The 15,934-nt window shown below is 38.0% G+C and overlaps 1 protein-coding gene across 1 annotated transcript in view; it reads right to left on the reverse strand.

Annotated features, from left to right (window-relative positions):
• RGS20 (regulator of G protein signaling 20) overlaps positions 1-15,934 on the reverse strand; it is a 139,799-nt gene that overhangs the window by 102,231 nt on the left and 21,634 nt on the right. The gene's annotated exons all lie outside the window — the stretch shown is intronic.

Here is a 15,934-nt window from a genome sequence, read left to right on the forward strand (position 1 = left end):
AGGCCAGTTAATTATATGTCTACGAATTCCCCACTTATCTAAGTAAATTGGTTAGTGCTCTGAGGTCCCAAAAGGATACTACCTCTTCTATAATGACCGTATTTGCCTAAAACTAAGGAATAGTATGTTAGGTACTACCAGAGCCTAAATTAGAGACCATAGAAGCCCCTGACCTTTTAGATAGTTAAGAACACACACTAAAGTGCAAGAATCTGTCTTCCAACATGAGATGCCTTTGATGAGCTCAATCCATGGATTCCCGAAGATTGCTACTGTGTTCTAAAATTAAATGCAATGTAATTGAAACTCTCTATAATTGCCAAATTTCTATTTATTTCAAGAAATCTTGTAATCTTAGTGCAGCAAAGCTTTCCAAAGTGATTGACAGTCATAGCATAATCTAATTGTAAATCGTACATCTATTTTTCACTTCGTATACTGTTTCTCTTAAGGAGATATAGAACAGGTCAACAGGGTTCATATTTTAATATTTCATCCTAAGGGTTTTTAAAGATTGATGTCAGTAACTATGAGAAATTAAAAATCCTTTCATCAAAATCCTAAGAGTTGGTGGAAGCAAATCCAAGCTTGAAAAATGCAAACATGAGAAATGCAGGGGATGGAACTGTTCAGAAGAATCAAGTCTTCTCTTTCTTAAGATATATACAGAGGGCATATACATTTTAAGATGTGTACATTTTAAGAAAGGAAAACTGTATTAAAATTGTAATAATATACACCGATAACAAAAGATGTATACAAGTCACATTGGACTTTTGCAATTGCAAGAGGTGCTCAAAGTGCTCAAAGCGTGCAGACACTTCTGATTACAGCAAACTACTGCTTGAGCAACATTGACCAAAGCGCCAATGGGTCCATTTGTATACATTTTTTTTGGCACCCCTGGTATATTTCCAACACTGATGTCATTTGAATCCTAACATTTTACCCAGACTCTGCTGTTCTAAGGTGCCTAGTAAAATGAAGGGAAAATGTTGGCAAAAGAGTAGTGGAAAAGCAACAGAAGGAGAAAGGGGTGGCAAAGTCAGGAGATGGAAGTACTACCACAGTTTCCTTTGTGATTTTTGGATAAGTCTGCACTTGCCTGGGCTTCAGTTTCCTTTTCTGCACAGAGAGTTTAGTGAAGATGGTCTCTAGGGTTTCTAACAGCTGACTTCTGGTTTCAGTATGGTACCCATTGTCTGACACACTCTCCACTGCCTTCCCTTGGTACATGCACACAGACCTACACCAACTCTTGGCCCTACCTTAAAGCAGAGAAGCAGAGCAGAACACTCAAAGGGAGCACCAGAGCCAGCCTGACTCCCCAAGCATGTACTTAGCAACACCCCCAAATCGACTTCTCCAGTTCTCTTAATTAAATTACAGCATTCTTTTTAAACTGTTCCTTCCTTGAGCCTACACTGTGCCTTTGTCCATTCTAACCTGTTCCCTGCCCTGCAGATGGAGTGAACTTTCTAAAAGGCCAATGAAATCATGTTACTTCCCTCCCTCTTACTGTGTATTGGCCCCTCATTTCTCTACAGGACTTAATGTGGCATATAAGACCTTCGCAATTTACATCCTCGTTAGAAAATACAAAACTTGAGTTGAGACGCAGTTTCCAGCAGACTGCTTAGCCAACCCTCCTCTTACTTCAATAAATCTTCCTTCTATATTTCTAAAAAAAAGACCTTAATTTTATTTGTTGATCTGAACTCTGTTTACTTACCCATCTTTCACACTCTCCCTTTGTATTCAAAGCTCCAATCATATTAAGGTTCCTTCAGTTTCTAAAAATTCCCTTTTTTATTCTCATTCTTGGCACTTGTGTAAAACTGCTACCTCTGTCCAAATAATGCCCTTTTCCCAATCTGCTCCTCCTCTTCTCTCCCAAGGCAATCTATTCAGCCAGCAAGTTTCAACTTAGATGTCATTTCCTTCGGGAAGCGTTCCCAAGTTGAGTTAGCTACCTATCTGCTTTCTCTCTCCAAAGCACTTCCTGCACTGTATTGTGGTAATCTGCTTCCCCATTAGACTCTAAACCCTGTGAGTGTCAGAACTTCGCTTTATTCAGACCTATGTCTCAAAAACCTAAAGCAGCACTGGGACATAATGTTTGTTCAATTAATATTTGTTATATGAATGAGCTTAGAAATGACATGATCTGGAGTTGATAATTATTGAAGCTGTGTAATAGATCCTTAGGGTTTTATTATGCTATTAATATTTCACTACCTTAATGTATGTTAGACATTTTCCATAATAAAAAAAAGATTTTTTTAAAAGACATGACTTTAAACACTGTGTATGCTCATCTCTTCTTATATTCCAATAGACAAGAAATAGAAGCTGCCACAATTCCACGTCCAAGCATCACAGGAATGGGGTTTGTTAAAACTGGTGTTCAGAAAAGGCCTGATGCAAAAGGGAACATGGGCAGGTCTTCTTTGAGGAGCCTGCACTCCATTTGTCCCCATAAGCCCTGGGCCAGATCCACAAATTTCACACTGGTGGAGCACAAAAATAAACCAACAAAATGGCAAGGACCAGGGAAGAGGTTGTTCCACCTAAAGTAGACAATTTGTGACAAGGCTCAGAGAGGCTGCATGGGCTTTATGGCTTTTCTAGTGGTTCCTAAGAAACTGAGCTTTGTGTGAGCCTCACTCAGGCAGGGCCTTGTCATTCTAAGGCTTTCTCCCTTTCTGGCTTGGCTGCTGGGAGAACTTGTTATTGGTCATTGATTTCTTTGAGTTGAACTTGAGTGAATTGAATCACTTTGCTTGGCATTTTAAAAGGGGTGTTTTTCTTGAGGAAGCTGGATGTTGGCACTGCCTTTACACATTTTGGGGCCATTCAGGATTCATAACTATCATCAATTTCCTTCAAGGCATGAGATATTTGGCTAAAAAAAGAGATTTTAACAATGACTTTAGCTTAAAGAAGTGAAGAGAAAACTTAATATCTCTGATTAAGGTTTCACGCACATGATGGGAATGAAGCACAAAGATAATGCATTTCTGTCCACTAATCAATTGGCCAATTAATATTGACTGGGCTCTTACCGTGTGCCCTGTAGGTGTGAGGCTCCATCTGTAGATGGAAATAACTATGTTAACAACTGTTGTGGGATAAGTTGGCTACAAACCAAACACGTGAGTTCCAGAGGTTCCCCAGGATGGCAGCGCAGGATGAATGGGAAGCCTCAACCCATGGATGTAGATTGTTTTTTAAAATTCAAAGTATATCGATTTAAAAACAAAACAAAAACTAATGAAAGTATATGTTACAGGTATTATTGTCTTGATTTTATAGGTGATAAAATCACACTCAAATATTTAAACCCAATTTGGACCTGAATTAAAAAACCAGTATTTCCCATTCCAAAAACATTGCTCTTTATGTCATCATACTGCTTGGGGATAGTTTGTATCTGGGTAAACCGAAAAGAATCACATGACTGAACTTTTTCAGTTGGGAAAAAGTTGTTTTCAGTTACAACTATAATGAGATTTCAGTTACAACTGAAACTTGACTTTTAGTAGTTTGAAATCCTGCAGCACTTAAATTTCCACTAGATGTCACCATTTACCATTCATTCACTTCCTCCAATAGTGCTTTTAGAAAGTATTAGGAAGGAAGAGCTCATCTTGCTCTTGGGTTTCTCAGCATGGTTATTGCATCCTGGTGTGAGGTGAAGAGCTGTGAGCTCTGAACCTTGACTCCATAGGAAGGAATTTGAAAGTATAGTAAGCCCTTTGTTGCCCTGATTTCCTAAAATCCAAAGGCATTCATTTTTCCCCTACCCTTATAATTTCATGTGTCTAAAAAACAGCCTATTTTAAAAAATAATTTTTAATATTTCAGTTACAGTTGACAGACAACATTATATTAGTCCCAGGTGTACAATATAGTGATCAGACATTTATAAAACTTACCAGGAATCAGCCTGACAAATCTAGCATCTATCTAACACCATACACAGCTTTTACAATATTACTGACTATTTCCCTATCTTATACTTTACATATCCATGACTACTTTGTAACAACCAATTTGTATTTCTTAATCCCTTCCCTTTTTCACCCACCCCTCTGTCCCTTCCCATCTGGCAATTATCAAAATATTCTCTATATCTATGAGTTTGTTTCTGTTTTGTTTGTTTGTTTATTTTGTTCTTTAGATTCCACATATAAGTGAAATCAGATGGCATTTGTCTTTCCCTGTTTGACTTACTTCACTGAGCACAATAACCTCTAGGTCGATCCATGTTGTTGCAGATGGCAAGATTTCTCTCTCTCTTTCTGTCTTTCTTTTTTTTTTATCAGCTGAGTAATATTCCATTGTATACATGTACTACTTCTTTATCCATTCATCCATTGATGGACACCCAAGTTGCCTCCATATCTTGGCCGTTGTAAATACCGTGTTTCCTCAAAAATAAGACCTAGCCAGACAATCAGCTCTAATGCATCTTTTGGAGCAAAAATTAGTATAAGACCTGGTCTTATTTTACTATAATATAAGACCAGGTCTTACATAATATAATATGATATAATATGATATGATATGATATGATATAATATAATACCTGGTCTTATATTAATTTTTGCTCCAAAAGATGCATTAGAGCTGATTGTCCGGCTAGGTCTTATTTTCGGGGAAACATTGTAATACTGCAATGAATATATGGATGCATAAGTCCCTTTGAAGTACTTTTTTGGGTTTCTTCATATAAATACCCAGAAGTAGGACTACTGGGTCCTTCTTTGTCTCTTGTTATAGCCTTTGATCTAAAGTCTATTTTGTCTAGTGTAAGTATTACTACCCCAGCTTTTTGTTTGTTTGTTTCCATTTTCATGAAATACTTTTTTCCATCACTTTATTTTCAGTCTGTGTGTATCTTTTGATCTGAAATGAGTCTCTGGTAGGCAGCATATGTAAGGATTTTGTTTTCTTCTCCATTCAGCCCTGCCTTTTGATTGTAACATTTACATTGAAAATGATTGTTGATAGATATGTAGTTATTGCCATTTTATTAACATATTTTTTATTTTTTTCTTGCATCTTAAAAAAGTCCCTCTAAGATTCCTTGTAATACTGATTTGGTGGTGATGAACTCCTTTAGATTTATCTTGTCTGGGAAGCTCTTTATCTGTCCTTCAATTCTAAATGATAACCTTGCTGGGTAGAGTAATCTTGGTAGTAGGTCCTTGCTTTTCATCACTTTGAATATATTGTGCCAGTCCCTTCTGGCTTGCAAAGTTTCTTTTGAGAAATTAGCTAACAGTCTTATGGGAGCTATCTTGTAGGTAACTGACTGCTTTTCTCTTGATGCTTTTAAGATTCTCTTTGTCTTTAACCTTTGGCATTTTAATTATGATGTGTCTTGGTGAGGGCCTCTTTGGGACTCTTGTTTGGGACTATTTGTGCTTCCTGGGCTTGTATGTTTATTTCCTTCTCCAGATTAGGGAAATTTCCCATCATTATTTCTTCAAATAGGCTTTCAATTCTTTACTCTCTCTTCTCCTTCTGGTACCCTATGATGCAAATGTTTTTATGCCTGATGTTGTCCAAGAGGCCCCTTAAGCTATCCTCATTTTTTTGGTTTCTTTTTTTGTTTTACTGTTCTGATTGGGTGTTATCATCTAAATCACTGATTCGACCCTCTGTGTCATCTAACCTATTGTTGATTCCCTCTAATGTATTCTTCATTTTAGTTATTGTATTCTTCATTTCTGACTGGTTCTTTTTTATATTTTCTATCTGCATTTTTATGCTTACTATCGCTTTGTTGAAGCTCTCCCTGAGATCACTGGGCATCCTTACAACCAGTATTTGGAATTCTGCATGTGGTAGATTGTTTGTCTCCATTTTGTTTAGTTCTTTTTCTGGAACTTTTTTTTTTCCTTTCATTTGGGATGTGGTTCTTTGTCTCCTCAATTTGGCTACCTCCCTGTGTTTGTTTCTATGTATTAGGTAGAGCTGCTATGTCTCCTGGTCTTAGTAGAGTGGAGCTATGTAGTAGGTGTTGTGGGACCCACTGGCATGATCTCTCCTGTCATCTGAGCCAGGTGCTCCAGGTGTGTCCCTTGTGTTAGTTGTGTATGATCTCCTGTTGTAGTTGAGCCACGGTTGCTGATTGCAAGTGAATAGGATGGGTTGACCCTGAGGCTGATTGGTTGTGATGACTGGCTGTGACTACAATGGAGGAATTGTTGTGCAGGGGCTGACCCTATGGATCAGGATGCGCTTCAGCAGGACTCTAGTGCCTGCTAAGTTTGTCCTTTGGCTATGTCATTTGTGGAGGTAGTTGGGTGGTGGTCTGGTGTGGTCTGAAGCTGGCCACTCAGTGTGTTAGCTCTGGGGCCGCTTGAGAGTAGCTCTGTTGCAAACCTAGTTTATATGCTGCCTGTGCCCTGCCTGGAGCTATTTGGTATGAGTTATGAAGTGATCTGCAGATGGTTGCCACTTGTGTTGCGCTTGGAGGTGCCTGGGAGAGGCTAAACTCTGAATCAAGTCCAGCTGTCACCAGTGCCAGATTTGGGGTCGCTTAGCAAGAGGTATGGGGCATGCCAAGGCCAGATGCTACTTTTTTGGGATTTACGAACCTTGGAGAGATTTTAGGAAAGTTCATAGCATGAGTCAAGACAGGTTGTTTGCATGGAAAAGCCACTGGAATTGGCTTGGGTGGGCCTACAAATTGGGTGGGGTGGGGTCTCAGGGAATTACTAGGGTGGGGAAAAAAAAACAGTGTTAGCAGGTTGATGGAGACTCAGATATGGTGCCAGCCTGCATTTGAAGGCTGGGTAGGGGGAGGCTCAACAAAAGAACAATGGCTTCTGCCAGCACTTCTGTGTGGGAGAAAGCTGCCCCTCTAGCCCTCGCTCTGAAGCCAGACAATTTAGTTCCTCCCTATATGTCCCTGGTGCTTTTCAAGCTGCTGCCCCAGCCCTGTAGCTCAGAGCGAGTGAGTCCATCAGTGAGTAAGTCTGAGCACAGGCTCTTTAAGAGGAAAGCCTGGGACTTCAGCAGCCCTCTGTTTCACTCAGCCACAATCTCCCCTGGTTTTCACAGCCAGAAGTTATAGAGACTATTCTTCCCCGCACTGGAATCCTGGGCTGGGTAGCCTGGTGCAGGGCTGGGACTTTCATTCCTCAGTGGGACCTCTACAGCTGAGATATGTCTCCTGATTTTTAAACACCACATGTGAGTGTGGGGTGAGCCCATTCTGTGTCTCTACCCCTCCTACCAATCTCAACATGGCTTCTTCTGTATGTCCTTAGTTATAGGACTTCTGTTCAGGTAGTCTTCAGGCAATTCTCAAGTATGGTTGTTTTAGTTTTGTTGTAATATTGGGTGGTCATGAGAGGAGGCAAGTACAGAGTCTACCTGCACTGACATCTTGACCGGAAGCAAAAAACAGCCAATTTCTGATCAATGAGTCAAGTAGAGTTATAATCTGGCCTTTGTCCAAGACTGCATAGAAAAAGAGGAGGCTTTGAGGTGAAGGGAGACTGACAGAAATGCTGAAGCTTCTCCGTAATCAACAGTAGAATCCATTGCCAGATGGGCCTGGTATTTGTACCAGGTTGGAGTGTGGTTTCTGAGGAAGGGCCAGAAACAGCCCCCAACACCAGGTCTCTCTCCTGCTTAGATTTTATGTGCCTCAAATTAAACTATTGGGAGTTATTTCCTTTGGATACAATATTAGTATTCCATGTAGATTTGATGAGTAGGAACAACATATTAACTTGTTCACATCTAAGTACAAATGAGTTTGAACTTTGTCTTTTTTCCTAATGGGAGAATCCAGGCCAGAAAGGAATGAGGTGCCTGAGTTATGCTTGGGAATGTTAGGGAAGGATCTAAGTTGTGGGGTAGGGGAGATAAAGAGGGAGGCAGACTTCTTTTATCTCCCAGTTTGGCTCAGGATAATGGGCATGGTGCCTGGGAGACTTTCCTTTGCTTCCTATCCCTCACACCCTCCACATCTTTATCTTGCCTATCTCAAGTGTTGTAATGAATGCATATGGGACAATGATTGACCCCCAAAGCCTAGACTTCCCCAGAAGCCAACAAATGATGGAAGATGGCTGGCTTTCTTCTCCAGAATTGCAACTCTGAGAAAGGGGAAGCCTACAGACCTTAATGACACTACTAAGTTGTTAAAAATAGTCGGTTTGCAGCTATTAAAAAAAAAAAAGACACACAAAAAAGAAGTAATAGAAACTGCCTTTTATTTGCTGATCATGTGCTAATTTTTCAAGCCAGCAACAAGTGTCTTAATAAATAAGTGCATGTCCCTCTTGGATGGTGTTGATGGTAATAAAGCTCTTTCTTCAACAGAAAACTTCAAAAAATGTATCCTTCTGAACATTTGACCTCCTGGGCAAACAGTCACAGATGAAAGTCTTAAATAAGTGGGGATAAATTCAACTTGCAGATGCAGAGAGTGCAGATTTATTATGGAATTGGGAGATGTGTGAAATGGGTAATACCAAATGCTTTGATCATTTGTTTCCAGTAATGTTTGATTCATTCCATTTGGTCATATTTTGTTCAACTGTTTTTATCCAACCTTAAGCAACATTTATTGATGACTTGTAAATAAATACATTCATGTACCAGTTTGTCAGGGTTATCAGATGACCCACTGAATCAACCTGGCCTGACTCAAGAGAGCAGAGAGGGTCACATGAAAACTTCACAATCCACTTGTATCCCTTGGGGTAGAGGTGTGTGTCTGGTGACTCTAGACTCAGTTGCTGTCAGGCTCATCTACAGAGCTTTACTAAATAGTGAATAAATAGAAAAGATTTGTGGATTTATCTCTGAGATGTGTTTACAGGTATACCTCGGAGATATTGTAGATTTTGTTCCAGATCATGGCAATAAAGTGAGTCACATGAAGTTTTTGGTTTCCTAGTGTGTATAAAAGTTAAGTTTACACTATACTGTAGTTGACTAAGTGTGCAATAGCATTATGCCTAAGATGTACATATCTTAATTAAATTAGTGCTATGGAAATATCACAGAACCTGTTGGAAAAACATCACCAATGGACTTGCCTGATGCTGAGTTGCTACAAACCTTCAATTTGTGAAAAAATGCACTGTGAAGTTCACTAAAGCAAAGCACAATAAAATGAGGTATGTATGTATAATGCTTGTGAGTGATAAATATAAAAACACCAGAGCTCAAACATCTAAATCAGGGTTGCCTACTCTGAGTATTGTGGTTGATTTGGGAGGCCCACACACTGGTTCAAAGTTGTAGTTGCCCAAAACATGTGCTGAACAACAATTTTAAGACTGTCGCACAACCTACAGAATGGCCAGGACTGAGTGAGCCAGGATATACCAGACCAGTACTGGGCCTGATTCTCTCTCCTGGGAATTGGAAATGAGAACATGGAGATGCAATGATGAGAGGCTGTTTGTTGGTGCTGAGCTGTCTTTCTAGAATCTTCCAGACTCCTGGACTCAGGTTTCTGAGCTGCCAGGCTTTTGCCGTCTTGCTGTTTCCTTTTATCTTCTTGTCATATGCAAATTGAACAGGCAGCTATAAAAATGTTTTCAGGCTATGCTTATGGTATTTTAGTTCATTTTTTGTCTTGTTTTGAATAAAAATCTTTGGAATGGTTTATCACTTAAAAATTAATCTTTACAATTTTTAGTGTTGAGAATTCAAAATCATATGAGCAAAATATATTCTTAAGGAAGCACATACTTGGTTACATCATCAATGTTAAATTAAATTGCTTATGTAGTCTGCAATTCTTGAATATTTGAATATATTCCAATAGTCTCTGCATGGTTTAAACTATTATCTTTCAACATGTTTGCTTTATTTAAAAATTCTTTTATCAGCCATTTTAAATGCAGTATGTATAAAGCCAGTCTATAGAAATTTCTAAAATAAACTCTCAAATTATACAAGCCTAATCTGAATTGTTTTTACCCACAGAATGTAAATATATGGTTCATACAGAACTTCTAACAAGTTTACTATCTAATGATCCTAGTAGAATTCATTTACATCTTTACCTTGCAAGGAGTCAAAACTTTAATGTAAATTTTCTAGGATGTTTGCAATTATTTTTATGGTTCTGGGAATCCTGGCTTAATTTTGGTAGGAAAGTCAACATGATTTAATGAGATCTTTTGAACAGTGGAAATGAGACTTAGATATAATTTTTCCTAACCATTAATTTAAAATCAGAGTTATAAAACTTATGAAAACAAAAAAAACCCCAAACAGTACACTGACACCAACCAGGATATTTACAGTGTATTTTTCAGACTTAAAGACAGAATATTTTGTCATTTTTAAAGATTTTTCTGAAAGGTCAAGATCAATTGTGCTAGCCAATGAATATCTGAAGCATATACTAGCAGCTCCCACTGTAGTATATCAATAGTAGAGGAAAGTTGTATTTATGTATGTATGTATGTATGTATTTAAAAGTTTAAATTTTAGCCTCTAGTCTTTAAGATAAAAAAAATCTTTTTGTTATGTCAATTTCCAAAATAAAAAAAGAGCAAATATACTCACAAACCCTCATCTTCATCTCTCAATTTCAACAATTATCAACATATTGCCAAATCACTTCATCTCTTAACAAACCTCCCTCACTTCCTTCTTCACCTGGATTATTTTAAAATAAATCAAAGGTCACATGTCATTTCTTCTGAAAACACTTCTGTGTTCCTCTTTGGGACTTAAAAAACAACAACAACAACAACTGCATAACCACAGTTCCATTTGAGCTGGGTATTCTTTAGATAGTCATGGAGGCATTAAACATGATTCTTAGGTCTCATCTGCCAACAGTTTAATAAAATGGGGCCACATTAACAGTAGCAAATAATCTTTTGAGATTGCTCCAACTGATTATGGCAGGCTCTCATTTTCCTTACCTGGAGTCCGCTCAGTTATTTCGAGAAGTCTCCAGGGTGTCTCCTTGTGTTGGTAACCAAGTTCTCTCAGCTCTCACACACTACCCCTCATGTCACCCGTTCTTGCTTCTCTTTCTTTAACACTGGGTGTGATATTACACCCAGTTGGCAGGGAAGTCAGTGCCCAGGACACTGTCGCCAACTGCTTCCCAAGCCACAGTACTGCCTCCCAAGGTGGGCAACCCCTTCTGAAGGTAGTATGCCTACACCTTCCCCTGCAATATATCAATCTGCTGAGAGAGAAGAGACCCTTTCTTTTCCCTGGGCCCCACATCTTGCCCTCCCCTGATGCATCCATAAATAGCATTGCCAAGTGCCCTTAGTTTTACTCTTTCTTTTCTAGGCCACAGACTGGTCTCAAACCTCCTCTGCTCACTCCTGTCCGAGGCCTCTGTTCATTCAACACTCACCCATTTGTGTTTGTTTTCATAGCTATCGGGTTCAGTCTTGCTTTTGCCAACTTTCCTTGATGTTTTCTTAGTATTTCTATTATTATTATACTTTTCTTTACAGTCTTTATGTTTCTCTTTATGAATAATTTGGAAATAAGACATATTGCTTTTCATTTTACCAACACCTTGCTGAACTTTCTTCAAAGGCACTCTTACATCTGTATTAACTATCCTATCCATAACAGAAAAAAAAAAAAAAAAACTCTTCTAACTTCCTTTTACTGGACATGAGGAGCCTATCCAGGTTTTTCCTTCTTCTTTTCTCTGTGAATTTAATCTGGAGTTGTAAGCCTCTTCCATCATTCTCTCCCCCTTTCTTTTTATATATAATCAAACTTCTGGAGAATAGTCATTTTTTACATCTAATATCTCCATCTGATTAACTGTTTCAATAACACCAATACTTCCCAATCGTGACTTTCTGATTCTTTTTTTTTTTAATTTATTGGGGTGACAATTGTTAGTAAAATTACATAGATTTCAGGTGTGCAATTCTGTATCACATCATCTATAAATTACATTGTGTGTTCACCATCCAGAGTCAGCTCTCCTTCCATCACCACATATTTGATTCCCCTTACCCTCATCTCCCACCCCCCCAACCCTCTTACCCTCTGGTAACCACTAAATTACGTTCCCCAGATTAATTTTCAAACCCCGTGGCCATCTTGTGGTTACTGATTGTTTTCTAATCCCCTCACCTTCCTCCTTACTTCTTCCCCCCCGCCCATCTAGCAACCCTCAGTTTTTCCTCTTTGTCTCCAAAACTGTTTCTGATTAGTTCATTCACTTATTCTTTTCTTTAGATTCCACATATAAGTGAGATCATATGGTACTTATTTTTCTCTGTCTGACTTATTTCACTTAACATAATGTTCTCTAGGTCCATCCATGTTGTTGCAAATGGTAAGATTTCTTTCTTCTTTATGGCTGCGTAATACTCCATTGTATAAATGTATCACAGTTTCTTAATCCAGTCATCTACTGATGGGCATTTTGGTTGTTTCCATGTCTTAGCTATTGTGTATAGTGCTGCAATAAACATAGGAGTGCATAAAGATTTTTGAATTGGAGTTTTGGATATCTCCGGATAGATACCGAGGAGTGGAATTACTGGATCACAGGGTAGTTCCATTTTCAGATTTTTGAGATACCTCCATACTGTTTTCCATAGTGGCTGCACCAATCTGCAATCCCACCAACAGTGCACAAGTGTTCCCTTTTCTCCACATCCGCGCCAGCACTTGTTGTTTGTTGATTTATTGATGATAGCCATTTTGACTGGGGTGAGGTGGTATCTCATTGTGGTTTTTATTTGCATTTCTCTGATGGGTAGTGAGGTTGAGCATTTCTTCATATGTCTGTTTGCCATCTGTATGTCCTTTTTAGAAAAATGTCTCTTCAAGTCCTCTGCCCATTTTTTAATTGGGTCTTTGTTTTTTTGGAGTTGAGTTGAGTGAGTTTTTCTTAGATTTGTGATATTAATCCCTTATCAGACATATCATTGGCAAATATCTTTTCCCATTCAGTAGGAACCCTTTTTGTTTTATTGATGGTTTCCTTTGCTGTGAAAAAACTTTTTAGTTTGATATAATCCCACATGTTTATTTTTTCTCTTACTTCCCTCGACCGAGGGGATATATCAGTAAAAATCTTACTCTGGGTAATGTCTGTGAGGTTTCTTCCTATATTTTCTTCTAGGTATTTTATGGTTTCAGATCTTACATTTAAGTCTTTAAGCCATTTTGAATTTATTTTTGTATATGGTGTAAGGAGGTGGTCCAGGTTCATTTTTTTGCATGTGTCTGTCCAGGTTTCCGAGCACCATTTATTGAATAGACTGTCTTTACCCCATCGTACATTCCTGCTTCCGTTGTCGTAGATTAAATGGCCATATAGGCATGGATTTATTTCTGGACTCTATTCTGTTCCATTGATCTATGTGTCTGTTTTTATGCCAGTACCATGCTGTTTTGATTACTGTAGCCTTGTAGTATAATTTGAAGTCAGGTATTGTTCTACCTCCCACTTTGTTCTTATTTCTCAAGATTGCCTTTGCTATTCGGGGTCTTTTATGGTCCCATATAAACTTTAGGATTATATGTTCTATTTCTGTGAAAAACGTCATTGGTAGTTTGATAGGGATTGCATTGAATATGTATATTGCCTTAGGCAGTATGGACATTTTAACTATATTAATTCTTCCTATCCATGAACATGGTATGTGTTTCCATCTATTTGTATCTTCTTTCATTTCTTTCTTCAGTGTCTTATAATTTTCTGAGTACAGATCTTTTACTTCTTTGGTTAAATTTATTCCCAGGTATTTTATAGTCTTTGGAGCGATTGTAAATGAGATTGTTTTTTTTAATTTCTCCTTCTGAAGTTTTATTATTGGTATATACAAATGCAACTGATTTCTGAATATTAATTTTGTATCCTGCTACTTTACTAACTTCATCTATCAGCTCTAATAGCTTCTTGGTGGAGTCTTTAGGGTTCTCTATATATAGTATCATATCATCTGCATATAATGATAATTTTACTTCCTCCTTACCAATTTGGATGCCCTTTATTTCTTTTTCTTGTCTGATTGCTGTGGCTAGAACTTCCAGCACTATGTTGAATAGAAGCGGAGATAGTGGGCAACCTTGCCTTGTTCCTTATCTTAGGGGGAATGGTTTGAGCTTTTCCCCATTGAGTATGATGTTAGCTGTGGGTTTGTCATATATGGCCTTTATTATGTTGAGATATGATCCCTCTATTCCCACTTTCTTAAGTGTTTTTATCATAAATGGCTGTTGGATTTTATCAAATGCTTTTTCTGCATCTATTGATATGATCATGTGATTTTTATTTTTCATTTTGTTAATGTGGTGTATCACATTAATTGATTTGCGGATGTTGAAACACCCTTGCATACCAGGGATGAATCCCACTTGATCATGGTGTATGATCTTTTTAATGTATTGCTGAATTCTGTTCGCTAATATTTTGTTGAGGATTTTTGCATCTATGTTCATTAGAGATATCGGCCTGTAGTTTTCTTTTTTTGTGGTGTCTTTGTCTGATTTTGGGATCAGTGTGATAGTGGATTCGTAAAAAGTGTTTGGGAGTCTTCCGTCCTCCTGGATTTTTTGGAAGAGCTTGAGGAGAATCGGTGATAATTCTTTTTTGAACGTTTTGTAAAATTCAACTGTAAAGCCATCTGGTCCAGGGCTTTCGTTTGTTGGGAGATTGTTGATTACTGATTCAATTTCCGTGGTGGTAATCAGTGTATTCAGGTTTTCTGTTTCTTCTTGAGTTAGCCTTGGAAGGTTGTACGCCTCTAGAAAATTGTCCATTTCTTCCAGATTGTCAAATTTGTTGGCATATAGTTGCTCATAGTAACTTCTTAAAACTTTTTGTATTTCTGCGGTGTCTGTTGTCACTTCTCCTCTTTCATTTCTGATTTTATTAATTTGGGTCCTCTCTCTCTTTTTTTCAATGAGTCTGGCTAAAGGTTTGTCAATTTTGTTTATCTTCTCTAAGAACCAACTCTTGGATTCATTGATCTTTTGTATTGTTTTTCTGGTTTCTATTTCATTTATTTCTGCTCTGATCTTTATTATCTCCTTCCTTGTGCTCCCTTTGGGCTTATTTTGCTGTTCTTTTTCCAGATCCCTTAAGTGTGAAGATAAACTGTTGATTAGTGATGTTTCTTTTTTTTTAGGTAGGCCTGCAAAGCTATGAATTTCCCTCTTAGGACTGCTTTCGCGGCATCCCATAGATTTTGGGTCGTCGTGTTTTCATTTTCGTTTGTCTCGAGATATCTTTTGATTTCTTCCTTGATCTCCTGCTTGACCCATTCATTATTTAGTAATAAGTTATTCAGCCTCCATGAATTGGTGTGTTTTCCAGTTTTTTTCCTGTAGTTCATTTCTAATTTCATAGCATTGTAATCAGAGAAGACAATTGGTATGATTTCAATTTTCTTAAATTTCTCAAGACTTGTTTTGTGGCCTAACATATGGTCTATCTTGGAAAATGTTCCATGTGCGCTTGAGAAAAACGTGTATTTTGCAACATTGGGGTGAAATGTTCTGAAAATATCGAATAAATCCAAGTGGTGCAATGTATCATTTAAGGCTGTTGTTTCCATATTGATTTTCTGTCTGGAAGACCTGTCCCTTGTTGTCAGAGGTGTGTTGAAGTCCCCTACTATGATAGTGTTACTGTTGATCTCTGTCTTTATGTCAGTCAGTACCTGTTTTATATATTTAGGTGCTCCTATGTTGGGTGCATAGGTGTTTACTAGGGTTATGTCCTCTTGTCGGATCGATCCCTTTATTATTATATAGTGCCCATCTTTATCTTTTAATATGTTCTTAATTTTAAAGTCTATTTTGTCAGATATAAGTATTGCAACTCCAGCTTTTTTCTCATTTCCATTTACATGAAATATCTTACTCCAACCCTTCACTTTCAGCCTGTGTGTGTCTTTTGTTCTGAGGTAAGTCTCTTGTATACAGCATATACAAG

Source organism: Rhinolophus ferrumequinum, chromosome 14, assembly GCF_004115265.2.
Source record: "Rhinolophus ferrumequinum isolate MPI-CBG mRhiFer1 chromosome 14, mRhiFer1_v1.p, whole genome shotgun sequence".
NCBI lineage: Eukaryota > Metazoa > Chordata > Mammalia > Chiroptera > Rhinolophidae > Rhinolophus > Rhinolophus ferrumequinum.